Raw genomic sequence first — 16,134 nt, 5'->3', positions numbered from 1 at the left:
GGCTTCTCCGTCACTGGGGGTCCCTAATACTAGGTATGGGCCTGGGGTGCAGGACCCCACAATGTCGGCACAGGCCGGCCACCCCAGGTCAGCACACAGGTGAAAATTAATAGGGGTTAATAAGAAGCACAGAAGTGCTATGTAAGTGGTGTGATTAAAAAATATATACAAAGTGATAGGAAAAATAATAAGTGTTAATAAAGTGTTAGGGTGTGCCGACCTGCAACAGCCCACCCATACCGACACAGGGGCCACTGCACCCCACCCACCCCACTTATTATTTTTCCTATCACTTTGTATATATTTTTTAATCACACCACTTACATAGCACTTCTGTGCTTCTTATTAACCCCTATTAATTTTCACCTGTGTGCTGACCTGGGGTGGCCGGCCTGTGCCGACATTGTGGGGTCCTGCACCCCAGGCCCATACCTAGTATTAGGGACCCCCAGTGACGGAGAAGCCTTGTCGATCGGCCTGGGGGCTTAACCCTATATCTGCAGATATACGCAACTAAGATCTCCGTATTATCTGACTATTATTATATAGTAATATTATTCACTCGGTGTGCATTAGGGAACACAGTTTTTTTCCTACACAGAATTACCCCTCCCCTTTTAGCACCTGAGTGACATTACAATCTGATTGAGCAGCTTCCCACCTTGTGTATTGTATATAGAGAGGCACAAATGGGTCAGCATTAGGAGGGATTGCTGACTCTAGTAGTGCCATAGGGGAAGTCAGGGGTATCCCCAGGTAAGCTGGCTCTCAGATGCTGTAGGTGCCATTACCATGTGGCCTTACACTGGGAATTTAACCCAGATATATATATATGTAATTATTTATGGGGTGGGTGTGGGGTGCAGTGGCCCCTGTGTCGGTATGGGTGGGCTGTTGCAGGTCGGCACACCCTAACACTTTATTAACACTTATTATTTTTCCTATCACTTTGTATATATTTTTTAATCACACCACTTACATAGCACTTCTGTGCTTCTTATTAACCCCTATTAATTTTCACCTGTGTGCTGACCTGGGGTGGCCGGCCTGTGCCGACATTGTGGGGTCCTGCACCCCAGGCCCATACCTAGTATTAGGGACCCCCAGTGACGGAGAAGCCTTGTCGATCGGCCTGGGGGCTTAACCCTATATCTGCAGATATACGCAACTAAGATCTCCGTATTATCTGACTATTATTATATAGTAATATTATTCACTCGGTGTGCATTAGGGAACACAGTTTTTTTCCTACACAGAATTACCCCTCCCCTTTTAGCACCTGAGTGACATTACAATCTGATTGAGCAGCTTCCCACCTTGTGTATTGTATATAGAGAGGCACAAATGGGTCAGCATTAGGAGGGATTGCTGACTCTAGTAGTGCCATAGGGGAAGTCAGGGGTATCCCCAGGTAAGCTGGCTCTCAGATGCTGTAGGTGCCATTACCATGTGGCCTTACACTGGGAATTTAACCCAGATATATATATATGTAATTATTTATGGGGTGGGTGTGGGGTGCAGTGGCCCCTGTGTCGGTATGGGTGGGCTGTTGCAGGTCGGCACACCCTAACACTTTATTAACACTTATTATTTTTCCTATCACTTTGTATATATTTTTTAATCACACCACTTACATAGCACTTCTGTGCTTCTTATTAACCCCTATTAATTTTCACCTGTGTGCTGACCTGGGGTGGCCGGCCTGTGCCGACATTGTGGGGTCCTGCACCCCAGGCCCATACCTAGTATTAGGGACCCCCAGTGACGGAGAAGCCTTGTCGATCGGCCTGGGGGCTTAACCCTATATCTGCAGATATACGCAACTAAGATCTCCGTATTATCTGACTATTATTATATAGTAATATTATTCACTCGGTGTGCATTAGGGAACACAGTTTTTTTCCTACACAGAATTACCCCTCCCCTTTTAGCACCTGAGTGACATTACAATCTGATTGAGCAGCTTCCCACCTTGTGTACTTTCACTCTCTCCAAGGATTGGTACATACCCTAAGAACAGGAATTTAGTAGAATAAGGAGTAAATAGTTTTAATTGCAGAACAAATCACATTCAGAGATTATTTCTCTTACTGGTTTAATTTATTGGCCCAATACTGTTATGCTTGTTTACATCACTCTTTTGTGCATTTTTTGTCATTACTTTCGATTTCCGGCTATATAGAGACACACTGGTATTAGCTGCGCATAAAAACATTGACCCTGATTCAGAGGTGGACACAGGTGGAGCCGGTGCTGTGTTTCCAGTGTCAGCGGACCCGAAATTTTACGAAAAATGCCGCAGGAGCAGTCTTTAGTAAAAAGTAGATGCAACATCAGATCACCATCACGACCATTGCAGCAAACATCACCCTCTGTTTGCTCAGAATGGCCACTACAACTAAGCTACCAAAGGCCAGTGAATCTGCGTCCGAAATCGCTGGCTTTAGCATTCGCCAGAAATGGAGGAGGCAGGCCTCTGTCTTCTGAACCAAGCCCCATTTCCCCTCCACACACCCCCCCCACCAAAAAAAAACCAACATCTGCACCTGCTGTGGCTTCCCCACTGAGACCGGATTGGCAGCACCGTCACAGCACATGCACGCTGCGGCTCCAGCGCATGCCCAGCAAGCAAACCATCGGACAGCTGCACCAAATCGGTCCAGCATCCAAGTGTGAATAATGCCCATTGTCTGCATCCTGGACCAGTTCTTTGCATTGAAGTAGCTAAATTCTGTCCAGTTACAGAATACGGCAAATGATTTTGCATAAATTACATTTTCAAACAAATCTCCTATAGTGATCTTACAATTTTATGTGGTTTTTTTTTGTTTTGTTTTTAAATGAACTTGCCTTAATGAAAAGGCATTCAGTCCTTTGTTGACATTCTCGATTGTTTTTTTTTTCTATATTGCCTCTCAAGGCAAAAGGATCACATTTTTCTGTTCTATCTCTGAAGTGGTGTTCTTCTTCTGAAAGAAAAATCTGCTTTTGTTTGCTGTCACATTATGACCCTGTGTCTGTGCTATTTAAGCTTAGAAATGTTTTTATATTGTTATAATCATCTTATCTATATGCAACATTAATTCAGCTATTTATTTTCTGCTCGTTGCAGTTATGTGATTGGACGTAACAATCTTCCAGGAGCAATGGAGAGAATACACCTATTTTATTATCATAAAATAGGTGTATACCAGTGGTTCCCAAACTTTTTTGAATCAATACGCCCTAGAATATCAGAATTTTTTTCACGGCACCCCCTAGACCAATAATTTCTTATTTAGAAATTTAGAAAGAAATATTATATTAAGTAGATTGTGTTTAAATGTCATCCTTAGGCTCAATTTTGTGGTGAGGGACAAGATTTGCTTCTGATTGTCCTCATATTTTATGACTGACAGCCACCAGCAGCACTAGTTTTGCCTTTTATATTGACCATAAATAATTTGACTTGGTCCTGGACCACCAATCCAAGGCACCCCTGAAAGTGTCCCGAGGCACCCCAGGGAGCCACGGCACACAGTTTGGGAACCACTGGTGTATACTATTCATATAGCTCCAACATATTCCACAGAGCTGTACATCAGAGAACTGCATTCAGGCAAATTTGTCTCTGCTTCAGTACAATCTAATTTCCCCATCAAAGCAACATGCTGCACATAGGAGAGCCAATTAATCAGAAATCAGAATCCATCTAATTTACCACCAGTAGTGTATATGTAACATGTGCAGGATGTACGGTGCACCTGGGCCTCTGAGACAAGTTGGGAGAAACTACGCACCCTACTACACCCGTTGAATATAATTACCGTGCGGCTGCCGCTGATGAAATCCCTGGGAAAATTACACCAGACGCAATTCACTACGCATGTGCCGGTGTGAGGGTAGAGGCACACGGAGATTGCAGAAGCGTCCCCCCTCAGATAAAATGCCTCTGCTTACTAGAGTAACATGTATATGAAACTCAGAAGACAGACATCTGCTTCACCTGAAGTGGCCAACTATGGCAAAACAGCTTGTAGTAGTCTAGGCTGGTTTGGGATACCTTTACAACTAACTTATTTTTCCTTTCACTCCAACTTAGGGGCAGATTTAACAACAAGTGATATTCTTGTTATTTAACAAAAAGGGAGGTAATCTGCGCACTGGGGTAGTTTTACTGTATGGGATGTGCTGCTAGTCAAAAGGGTGTCCTTGCCTTTTGGTTCAATATGGATATCTGGTTTTCACCTGACTGCGCTCATCCCCTACAGTTTGAGTACTCGTGAAATGATGCAAATGGATACTTATTGTTATGCACACCAGTGCCTGCAGGAAAGTACTGGTGTCAGAACTGTTATGCACTCCAGTGTCTGCAGGAATGTACTGGTGTTTGAACTGTTATGCAAAACAAATGGACTCACAGACAAACTGGGGAATATGACATAACGTACACAGAAGGTGATAGGGTAACAAAATACACACAAAGTGAACAGAGAAGCCCAGAGGCTAAGGAACTGGGTATCTCCCTTGTATTAGAACTGCTCAGATGTAAAAAGCAAGATGTTGTGTTTTAATACGTAGAGAACCTGAAATGCTGTTGCTAAGGGCAACAGCAAAACCCTAAAGGGTTACCAACGGGTGTGGCAGTAAACTCCTTGGTCAGAGATGGAATGATAGACACAAGGAGAGTCTCCACAATCCTATTTCTCACTTGCAGTGCACAGGTTTTAGCTTACTGCCACTAAACTGACCCCTGACACCTAGCACAGTGAGACAGGATTAGACAGGCAAGTCTTAGAATACAGCCGCAAACTTGCTAGGTTCACAGAGTAGTAACAGAACCCCAGCAAGCTAAACGACTGACTCCAGTCTTACTGCTAGGTCTGGATTGGCAGAGTGTAATACCAAATCCCCAGGCCTATTTGCAGTAAGCAACAAACAAATACAAAGCTACACAGTACTGGCTAACTTTCATGAACTGACTAACCAACAAAGATTCAGCAGCATCTGCTTACCCTGAAAAGAGGCCTTATAAAGCAGGTGCTGTCCACGCCCCACTCAGACCTCACAGACTGTGAGCACAAAAACCAGCACCGGATCCCCTGCCGTGCACAGAGCCTATAACCACTGCACAGCAAAAGACCCGAACCGGAGTATCAGCTGCGCTCAGGTTACTCCACTAGCACTTGTCTCCCGGTTGCCATGACGACGTGGCAGCACAGGGCAGGAGACCCTAACAGTACCCCCCCTCTGACGAGGGGTCAAAGAACCCCTACCACCGGGTTTATCGGGGAACTGCGAGAAGAAAGAGCGTATCAGTCTGGGGGCATGAAGATCACAACTGCGCACCCACGACCGCTCCTCCGGGCCATACCCCTTCCAGTGCACCAAAAATGACAGCCGACCCCGAACCACCTTGGAGTCAAGAATCCTTTCAACAACAAACTCCCTCTGGCCACGCATCTGAAGAGGGGAAGGTCTTCCACTGGAAGAAGGATTACTAATCGCCCGTTTTAAAAGGGAACAATGAAATGTTTTATTGATACCCAAAGAACGGGGCAGATCTAACTGAAATGCCACCGGATTGATAACCCTGGTGATCTTATAAGGGCCGATGAACCGGGGCCCTAACTTATGAGATGGCTGTCTCAACTTCAAATTCTTGGTAGACAACCAGACGAAGTCTCCTAATTTGAAGCTGCAGGGTCTTTTCCGCTTATCAAAAACCCTTTTGGTCACTAATGACACAGACACAAGGGCTTTCTTCACTTTCCGCCAAATACCTCTAAGGACCGAAACCACAGAGGAACCACCAGGCGTGGAGTCCAGGGGGTCAAAAGAATTGGCCTTAGGATGATGCCCATACACACAAAGGAAGGGAGAGATCCCTGTAGCAGAGTGAGCCGCGTTGTTATAGGCAAACTCCGCCATGGACAGATGAGCAACCCAGTCAGTCTGACACTTGGAGACATAACACCTGAGGAACTGCTCCAAGGACTGGTTCACCCTTTCAGTCTGCCCATTAGACTGCGGATGGTAGCCTGACGACAAGCTGACAGAAATCTGGAGATTGGAACAAAATGCCCTCCAGAATTTGGCCACAAACTGGGATCCGCGGTCAGAGACCACATCAAGTGGCAACCCGTGGAGACGCACAACATGCAGCATAAATAATTCAGACAGGCGTCTGGCTGATGGCAGCCCAACCAGTGGAACGAAGTGCGCCATCTTCGAAAACCTGTCAACGACAACCCAGATGGCTGTCATCCCCGAGGATTTGGGCAAGTCCACCACAAAATCCATTGAAATGTGGGTCCATGGCTTAGATGGGATAGAGAGTGGATGTAATGGGCCAACAGGAACCCCTCTAGGAGTCTTATTTCGGGCACAGATGTCACATGCCCGAACCCACTGATCCACATCCTTAGCCACCGAGGGCCACCACACCGCCCTAGATAGCAACTCCCGAGTTCTGGCAATACCCGGGTGACCTGCCGACTTCTTGGCATGGAATTCCAGGAACACTCGCTGTCTTAACCTAGGAGGCACAAACAAAAGACCTACCGGAAGGTCTGGAGGAGCCTGCTCCTGTGCTCTAAGGACTAATGATAAGAGGTCCTGGGTAATGCCCACTTTAATACATGATGGGGAAACAATGGGCAACGGCTCCTCGGTGGTCTCCTGGATTGGAGCAAAACTCAGCGAGAGCGCATCAGCCTTGATGTTTTTTGACCCAGGGCGATATGTTATCAAAAAATTAAAGCGAGCAAAAAACAAAGCCCATCGTGCCTGCCTGGCATTGAGACGCTTCGCTGACTCTAAATATGCCAGATTCTTATGGTCAGTGAGAATTGAGACCACAAACTTAGCCCCCTCAAGCCAGTGTCTCCACTCCTCCAGTGCATCCTTAATAGCCAACAATTCCCGGTTACCCACGTAATAATTCATCTCGGCAGGTGAAAATTTACGGGAAAAGTAAGCACAGGGATGAAGGCGATTATCAGACACTCCCATCTGAGAAAGCACTGCCCCAATACCCATCTCAGAGGCATCCACCTCCACCACAAAAGGACGCTCTGGATCTGGGTGTCGCAGCACCTTGGCCAAAACAAATGCCCTTTTGAGACGGGCAAAAGCCGCTTTAGCCTCACAAGACCAGTGAGCAACATCCGCCCCTTTCTTAGTGAGTGCCACCAAGGGCGCCACTATAGACGAAAATCCAGCGATAAATCGTCTATAAAAATTCGCAAAGCCCAGGAAACGCTGAAGCGCCTTCAAACTAGTGGGCTGCACCCAATCCAGGACTGCCTGTACCTTGGAACCCTCCATTTCGAAACCTTCTGGGGAGATAATATATCCTAGAAATGCGATTTGCTGAACTTCAAATTCGCACTTCTCCAGCTTCGCCCCAAGCCGGTGGTCTCTGAGTTTCTGGAGGACTAAGCGTACATGCTTCCGATGTTCCTCCAGGGAATGGGAGAAGATTAGGATGTCATCTAAGTATACAACTAAGAATCTATCCAAATATTCCCTGAGCACATCATTCATGAAATCCTGGAAGACTGCCGGGGCATTACAGAGCCCAAAAGGCATCACCAAATATTCATAATGCCCTGAGTGGGTATTAAAGGCAGTCTTCCATTCATCCCCCTCTCTTATTCGGATTAGATTGTACGCACCGCGTAGGTCAATCTTAGAAAAAATGGTGGCAGTACGAAGCTGGTCAAACAAGACCGAAATGAGAGGCAGTGGGTATGAGTTTTTAATCGTGATATGGTTCAATTCCCTGAAGTCGATGCAGGGTCGCAACGAACCGTCCTTTTTACCCACGAAGAAGAACCCCGACCCAACTGGAGACTGTGAAGGTCTGATAAATCCCTTAGCCAAGTTCTCCTGAATGTACTCTGCCATAGCCTGAGTCTCAGGACGTGACAGGGAGTACAACCTGCTCTTGGGAAGCTTAGCATTTGGCAACAAATCAATGGCACAGTCATAGGGGCGATGGGGAGGTAGTACCTCTGCAACTTTTTTGGAGAACACGTCCGCAAAATCTGCATAACACCCTGGCAATCCTGGCAAACTTAGCTGCGAGAGCCTGACTGGAAGGCTCAAGCAACTCCTGAAACAATCAGTACCCCAACTAAGAATCTCCCCAGAGACCCAGTCAAATTGAGGATTGTGGGCCCTTAACCAGGGTAACCCCAACACCAATGGGGCAAAAGTACAGACAGTCACATAAAAGGACAATTTTTCAGAGTGTGTGGCTCCAATAAACAAAGAAATCTGGCTAGTGCAAGAGGTAATTTTACCTTGGGATAATGGTTCCCCGTTTAACCCACAAATCTCAATTTCCGATGCCAAGGGTACTAAGGGAACAGAGTGTTTCCGGGCGAATTGGCGGTCCATAAAAACCCCGTCGGCCCCACTGTCCACAAAGGCCTCAGTCTTGACAGTTTGACCGAGGATCTTCAAGGTCACCGGAATGATAAAAGTCTTCTTGGGAAATTCTGACTTCTGGCCTGACAGGATATTTCCCATCACCCTCAGGCCCTGAAGTTTTCCGGCTTTTCTGGGCATGATACTACCACATGACCTTTATTCCCACAGTACAAACACAACCCCTGCTGTCTCCTCCGCGTCTTCTCACGCGAGGAGAGGTGGGTAGCCCCAATCTGCATAGGCTCATCAGAAAATTCCTCAGAGTCTGAGGTTCCCTTGGGAAGGAAGGAAATCTCAGTCTCCCTTTCAAGCCTACGCTCTCTCAGCCGTCTATCCACCCGGATGGATAACTGCATGAGCTGATCCAAGCTATCAGGCAAGGGATATTGTACCAGTTGGTCCTTTATCTGGTTAGAAAGACCTCTTCGGTACTGGTGTCTCAGGGCTGGGTCATTCCACTGGGTATCATGGGCCAACCTCCGAAACTCCGTACAGTAAACCTCAACTGGCCTTCGCCCTTGCTTAAGGATCGAAATCTGAGCCTCGGCTGAGGCCGTCTTGTCAGGGTCATCATACAACATGCCCAGTGCCGTAAAAAAAGCATCAACACTTTTAAGCGACGGACAGTCAGGCTGCAACCCATATGCCCAGACCTGTGGGTCTCCTTGTAGCAAGGAAATCACTATGCCCACCCGCTGAATCTCCGACCCAGAAGACTGAGACCTAAGCCGGAAGTATAGCTTGCAGCTCTCCTTGAAACAAAAGAACTGCGAGCGATCTCCAGAAAAACGATCCGGGAGATTTACTTTCGGCTCCTTAACCCCTGCAGGTGCTGCTGCTGCGGGAGATCCGCCAGCAGCCTGGGAGGTGTGCATTTTAATGGACAAATCATTAAATTGTCGAGTCAGGACCTGCACCTGATCGACCACCTGTTGCAACGTATTTTGAGGGGTATGCTCCATATTCCCACAAAATTTCAACAGGAGTATTAGGCTGCTGAATATGTTATGCACACCAGTGCCTGCAGGAAAGTACTGGTGTCAGAACTGTTATGCACTCCAGTGTCTGCAGGAATGTACTGGTGTTTGAACTGTTATGCAAAACAAATGGACTCACAGACAAACTGGGGAATATGACATAACGTACACAGAAGGTGATAGGGTAACAAAATACACACAAAGTGAACAGAGAAGCCCAGAGGCTAAGGAACTGGGTATCTCCCTTGTATTAGAACTGCTCAGATGTAAAAAGCAAGATGTTGTGTTTTAATACGTAGAGAACCTGAAATGCTGTTGCTAAGGGCAACAGCAAAACCCTAAAGGGTTACCAATGGGTGTGGCAGTAAACTCCTTGGTCAGAGATGGAATGATAGACACAAGGAGAGTCTCCACAATCCTATTTCTCACTTGCAGTGCACAGGTTTTAGCTTACTGCCACTAAACTGACCCCTGACACCTAGCACAGTGAGACAGGATTAGACAGACAAGTCTTAGAATACAGCCGCAAACTTGCTAGGTTCACAGAGTAGTAACAGAACCCCAGCAAGCTAAACGACTGACTCCAGTCTTACTGCTAGGTCTGGATTGGCAGAGTGTAATACCAAATCCCCAGGCCTATTTGCAGTAAGCAACAAACAAATACAAAGCTACACAGTACTGGCTAACTTTCATGAACTGACTAACCAACAAAGATTCAGCAGCATCTGCTTACCCTGAAAAGGCCTCTTTAAAAAAGCAGGTGCTGTCCACGCCCCACTCAGACCTCACAGACTGTGAGCACAAAAACCAGCACCGGATCCCCTGCCGTGCACAGAGCCTATAACCACTGCACAGCAAAAGACCCGAACCGGAGTATCAGCTGCGCTCAGGTTACTCCACTAGCACTTGTCTCCCGGTTGCCATGACGACGTGGCAGCACAGGGCAGGAGACCCTAACACTTATATCAAGGTGTGTTTTACTTTCACATGTATCAGTCCTTTCACAAGAACCTAAAGGATTTAATCACCCATTGAGTGATTAAAGGACTGAGTTAAAAAGGTGCTCCCCGTGGAGCACACATTGTGATTACCACCTTTTTCATGTTCCACAATATTATCTGCACTGTTTCATTATATTGAGTGTCATATTTGATACATGTGAAAGTAAAACACACCTTTATATATGTTAGGGTCTCCTGCTCTGTGCTGCCACGTCGTCATGGCAACCCGGAGACAAGTGCTAGCGGAGTAACCTGAGCATAGCTGATACTCCGGTTCGGGTCTTTTGCTGTGCAGTTGTTACAGGCTCTGTGCACGGCAGGGGATACGGTGCTGGTTTTTGTGCTCACAGTCTGTGAGGTCTGAGTGGGGCGTGGACAGCACCTGCTATATAAACCCTCTTCTCAGGTTAGTGAGATGCTGCTGAATCTTTGTTGGTTAGTCAGTTCCTGAAAGCTAGCTAGTACTGTGTAAACTTTGTATTTGTTTGTTGCTTACTGCAAATAGGCCTTGGGATTTGGTATTACACTCTGCCAATCCAGACCTAGCAGTAAGACTGGAGTCAGTCGTTTAACCTGCTGGGGTTCTTTTGCTACTCTGTGAACCTAGCAAGTTTGCGGCTGTATTCTCAGACTTGCCTGCCAAAATCCTTTATCACTGTGCAAGGTGTTCAGGTGTCAGTTTAGTGGCAGTAAACTGAACCAGTGCACTGCAAGTGAGGACTAGGATTGTGGAGACTCTCCTTGTGTCTATTATTCCATCTCTGACCAAGGAGTTTACTGCCACACCCGTTGGTAACCCTTTAGGGTTTTGCTGTTGCCCTTAGCAACAGCATTTCGGGTTCTCTACGTATTAAATCACAACATCTCGCTTCTTTCCATCTGAGCATTCCTAATACTAGGGAGACACCCAGTTTCTTAGCCTTTGGGCTTCTCTGTTCACTTTGTGTTTATTTTGTTACCCTATCACCTTCTGTGTATGTAATGTCATATTCCCCAGTCTGTCTGTGAGTTCATTTGTTTTGCATCCCTCTCCGTTCTGACACCAGTACATTCCTGCTGGCACTGGTGTGCATAACAATATAAGTATCCATTTGCATCATTTCACGAGTACTCAAACTGTAGGGGATGAGCGCAGTCAGGTGAAAACCAGATATCCATATTCTTGTTATCACTCATTACAAAATATAAATGTTGCTCCAGCCAACCACCTCCTGTCATTTTTCAAACACATGACAGTTAGGAGAGGATTGGCTGGAGCACCATTTATTATTCGTAAACGAATAATAAAGATAAAGATACTAGGTGTTCAAGAAGTTACGCAATAAAATGGGGAAGCGCTTGTAATTGTTTTCTTCTTTTCCAGATGGTGAAGAACATTGAAAACCAGAACTGAGGACCCATAGGGTACACGTTGCACCTTACTTAATTTTCACAACGGTTTCCATGCAGTAACAAAGGGGTTGATGTATTAAGCAGTGAAAAGAGTGAAGAAGTGGACAAGTGGAGAGACTGACCATAGCAAGGTCTCAGCTTGAGGCGGTGTTTATCAAATACACTCTATACAATGGTAGGTACATGCTGATTGGTTCTTATAGGACACTTCTCCACTGTGCGACTTCTCCATTCTATTCACTGTTTGATACCTGAACCCAAAAGTCACCTGTCATCCACCCCCCATTAAAAACCACTTAGCGAAATAACACTTTGATACAGCTGAGAAGAGAGGAGGACGTATGACTCAGAGTGGAGACTGAGACAGTGGTGACAGTGGTGAGGGTGTAACAGGGGAATAAGTACTGGTGGGAGTTGGGTAAGCTCTTTCAGAAAGCGGGGGCAGGGTAGAGTTGCCAGAGAATGTTAATAGAATACAAGGCTATGGGAGAGTCTGATCAGGCAGTTCCATAGCAGGATGATGCAGGTGATCAGAAGAAAAGATGATTGCAATTTGATGTGACATTTTATGCATCTTACCCTAAGAGAAGAGACTGTAGATGTGTGCACATAGAAACCAGGATGTGTCCAGGCACATCCTATTGTCAGGATTCATGACTGCCAGCAAAATTACTGTTGTGGACAGCATTCCAATAAGAAATGAGCCATTCAGTGACTCATAAGACATAGTGATACAGTAGTTCCCAACCCTACACTTCTCATCTGAATTATCCTAGCCCCCCACAGGAGTTGAAGATAGAGCAGGGCAGATAGTTGTATAAAATACACTGCCTTTCTTTCCACCCACTCTCTGCTTCACCCTTTCCAGTCTGGCTTCCGTTCTCTCCAGTCCACTTAAACTGCCCTCACAAAAGTCTGCAGTGACCTCTATGCTGTCAAATCTAAGGGCCACTACTCTCTGCTGTTTCTTCTTGACCGGTCTGCTGCTGTTGACATTGTGGACCACCCTCTCCTTCTGTAAATCCTTCACTCAATTGTCATCTACCTCTCTGACCGTTCCTTCTCTGTCTCCTCTCTTGACTCCACCCCACCCCCCACTTCCACTAACTGTAAGTGTTCCCCAAGGTTCTGTTCTTGGTCACTCCTTTTCTCTCTCTATACATTCTCTTTAGATGAACTCATTAGCTCTTTTAACTTTCAATACCATCTCTATGCTGATAATACTGAAGTCTACCTTTCCTCTCCTGACCTCTGCCCTGCTCTCCTCACTCGTATCTCCAACTGTCTCTCTGCTATATCTTCTTGGATGTTCCAGCGCTTTCTTAAACTTTACATGGCTAAGAATGAGCTGATCATCTTCCCTCCCTCCTCACAACCTCACCTCTTAAAATGTCATTATCTATTGATGGCACTACTATCTCCTCTAGCCCCCAAGTGGGCTGTCTTGGAGTAATCCTTGACTCCTCCCTCTCCTTCAAATCACACATTCAGCACCTCTCACAAACCTGCCATCTTCATCTCAAAAATATTTGCAGGATTGAACCCTTTTTCATCCAAGATGCTACTAAGACCATTATCCAATCACTGTCCATTTCCAGACTTGACTACTGTATCTCCTCCTAACTGGCATCCCTGACAAATGCCCCTTTCCACACCAATCTAGCCTCAATGCAATGCTGCAGCCTGGCTCATCTTCCTCACCAAACCCACTCCCCACCTCCCCACTCCTACATGCCCTAGTCCACCTCCCCTCTCCTACAAGCCCTTTATTAGCTTCCCTTTCCTTCCAAACTTCTTACACTCTCTTACAAAGCCCTCACCCACTCCTTTCCCATTTACTTCTCTGACCTTATCTCCCTCTACACTCCCACCCATCCTCTTCACTCCTCTAATGTAGGCCTCCTCTCCTGATTACTTCTTCCCACTCCTATCTTTAAGATTTCTTACGTGCTGCTCCCTTATTCTGGAATTCTCTACCTCTCCCCCTAAGACTCTCCACCCCTCTACAAAACTTCAAAAGGGCTCTGAAGACCCACTTCTTCACCAAACCCTGCCTAATCTCATCCTAACCCTCTGTTCCATGCTCACTGTCTACCCCATCTGTGTCACCCTTGTCTGTCTGCCCTTCCCTTTTAGAATGTAAACTCTTACAAGCAGGGTCCTCAACCCTCATATGCTTATCCTTCGCTTACTTAAACCATCTTCAACGGCACCAAATCCCATGGATTTCTGCCACCCTGATACTTATGTCAGTGTCGTCTGCTGCTGTAGATATGTTTATTTACCCTGTACTTGTCTTATATTGTCTTCAACTGTCACTATTTTCCTGTTTTGATTATTTTGTTCATGTACTCTGTAATTGGGTACAGCGGATTCCTTATGGAGCCATATAAAGAAAGAATAATAATAATAATAATAATAATACACTTTCATGGTCTATTGAGGGCACTACTGTGTGGCACTCAGTGGTACGGTAAGTGAGTTGGCTGGTATGATAGAGATATGATGATATGTGGGGGGGGGGAATTGGGTTGGACATGATGTGGAGAGAGTTTGGGGGAATATGATGATGAAAAAAGGGATTGATGACATGAAAATAGTATCAGACACGCCCATTTGTGCTGCTAGACATGCCCCTTTGGGCTGCTAGACATGACCCATGATCAGAGTATCCCACTCTATGTTTCCCTGGATGCACACTCCATTAAAATGTGCTGCGCACACCAATGGATAAGAGAAGATGCAGCTCAGAGGTAGAGCTGAGATGTATGAAGAGGTATGAACATGTATTGGGTGTTTTGTAGGTCAACAATTTTAATTGGATTCCACAATTGCAGAGTGTGGTGCCAGGTGTGGAACCGCAACAGAGAAGAATCAGTCTTTAGATACAGCATATTGAAACGGTGACAGATGGTTGAGGGAAATGCCAGATAGGAGGAGGTTGCAGCATTTTGTGCAAAGGTGATCAGTAGAGTTGGAGTGATTGGGTGTGTGTAATAAAGGAATTTTGCTGGTACAATAGAGCAGTTCATTAATGAACAATTTTATGCCCTCAATGTATCGACATAAAAAAACATATGTTCCTCGCTGATGAGCGTCTCCATTTCTTGGGTTTTGACAAAATAATAAAGATTTCCTATCAAATGTCTGACTCAATTGAAAATCTCTTGGGATGTAAAACCTACGGATATTCCTAAGCATTTAATTAGAGTGAAAACTTCTTTGATATTTTGTCATACCAGGCAGCACATTAGCTAACAGCCCCCTCTTCAGCGTGGTGATGAGATGCCTTTAAACATTTTTAATTGTCCTGTCAAAGTGACAATTATAAAACTAATCATTGGGAAGACAATATAGAACACAATGAATGGCAAAGCAACTCACTTTTTTATATGTAATTAAGGGTTTTAATGAGCTGAAGGCTACTGAAATGGACTCAATGTAGTTAATTAAGGAGCAGCCGCATAATATACAAACACAGAACAGGAAAAACTGAACTCTTAACAAAGCACTTTGTAAGTGTAAATATCAAATATAATACAGTGTAGATAGATAGATAGATAGATAGATAGATAGATAGATAGATAGATAGATAGATAGATAGATATTATTTTCCAACTTGCTATGCAAGCAAATCATTTATTTCACAAAGTTCAAATAGAGGATATATTACTGAATTCATATTTGTGTCTATAAAAGTGTTCTTACTAGTGCACTGACTGTAATAGAATTGCGTATTATCTTATATTATGGTAGTTTGTTCTCTCTTTGCATTTCGTCGCATCAGTAAGTGGCCATGGGAGCACTTTCAGGAAGAAACTAGAAGCTTTAGCGGGATTGATTGCTAAGTAATATTAGCATTGGAAAGTAGTTATATAGAGAAATAGGAGATGTTGCAGAGGAGTTTAATGTAGCAGGACCGGGAATTAACAAGTCATTTCTTTCTTATTTTTTATTTTTTTAATTTCCATTGTTCCATAACCAATTCTTTTTAACACCTCTGGGTCTCGGTTTGACTTGTGGGCAGGAAAAGCTGAAATTGCTGTTTCCTAAAAAAAAATTACTATATTTTGTTATTTTTCTTCTTGTTGCTGAATAAAACTAAGGGTGTAAATTTCTGTGAAATGTATTGTTAAAAAATGATTGCACTTTCAAATTCAAATTAAAAATTTTCAGCATGCAGCGGAGCGCTTATAAGGAGCTTATGAAAGCTGTATGATTATACAGTAAATAAGACCTTGATACTTTTTAAGGTGTATTTTGCTGTGGTCTTATTGCTTTCTATATTATCAAATAACTGAAGACCCCATTTGAGGTCCTGCCCATCCAACAAACTTTTATAGTGT

Source organism: Pseudophryne corroboree, chromosome 7, assembly GCF_028390025.1.
Source record: "Pseudophryne corroboree isolate aPseCor3 chromosome 7, aPseCor3.hap2, whole genome shotgun sequence".
Lineage (NCBI taxonomy): Eukaryota > Metazoa > Chordata > Amphibia > Anura > Myobatrachidae > Pseudophryne > Pseudophryne corroboree.
This window is presented reverse-complemented; position numbering follows the sequence as displayed.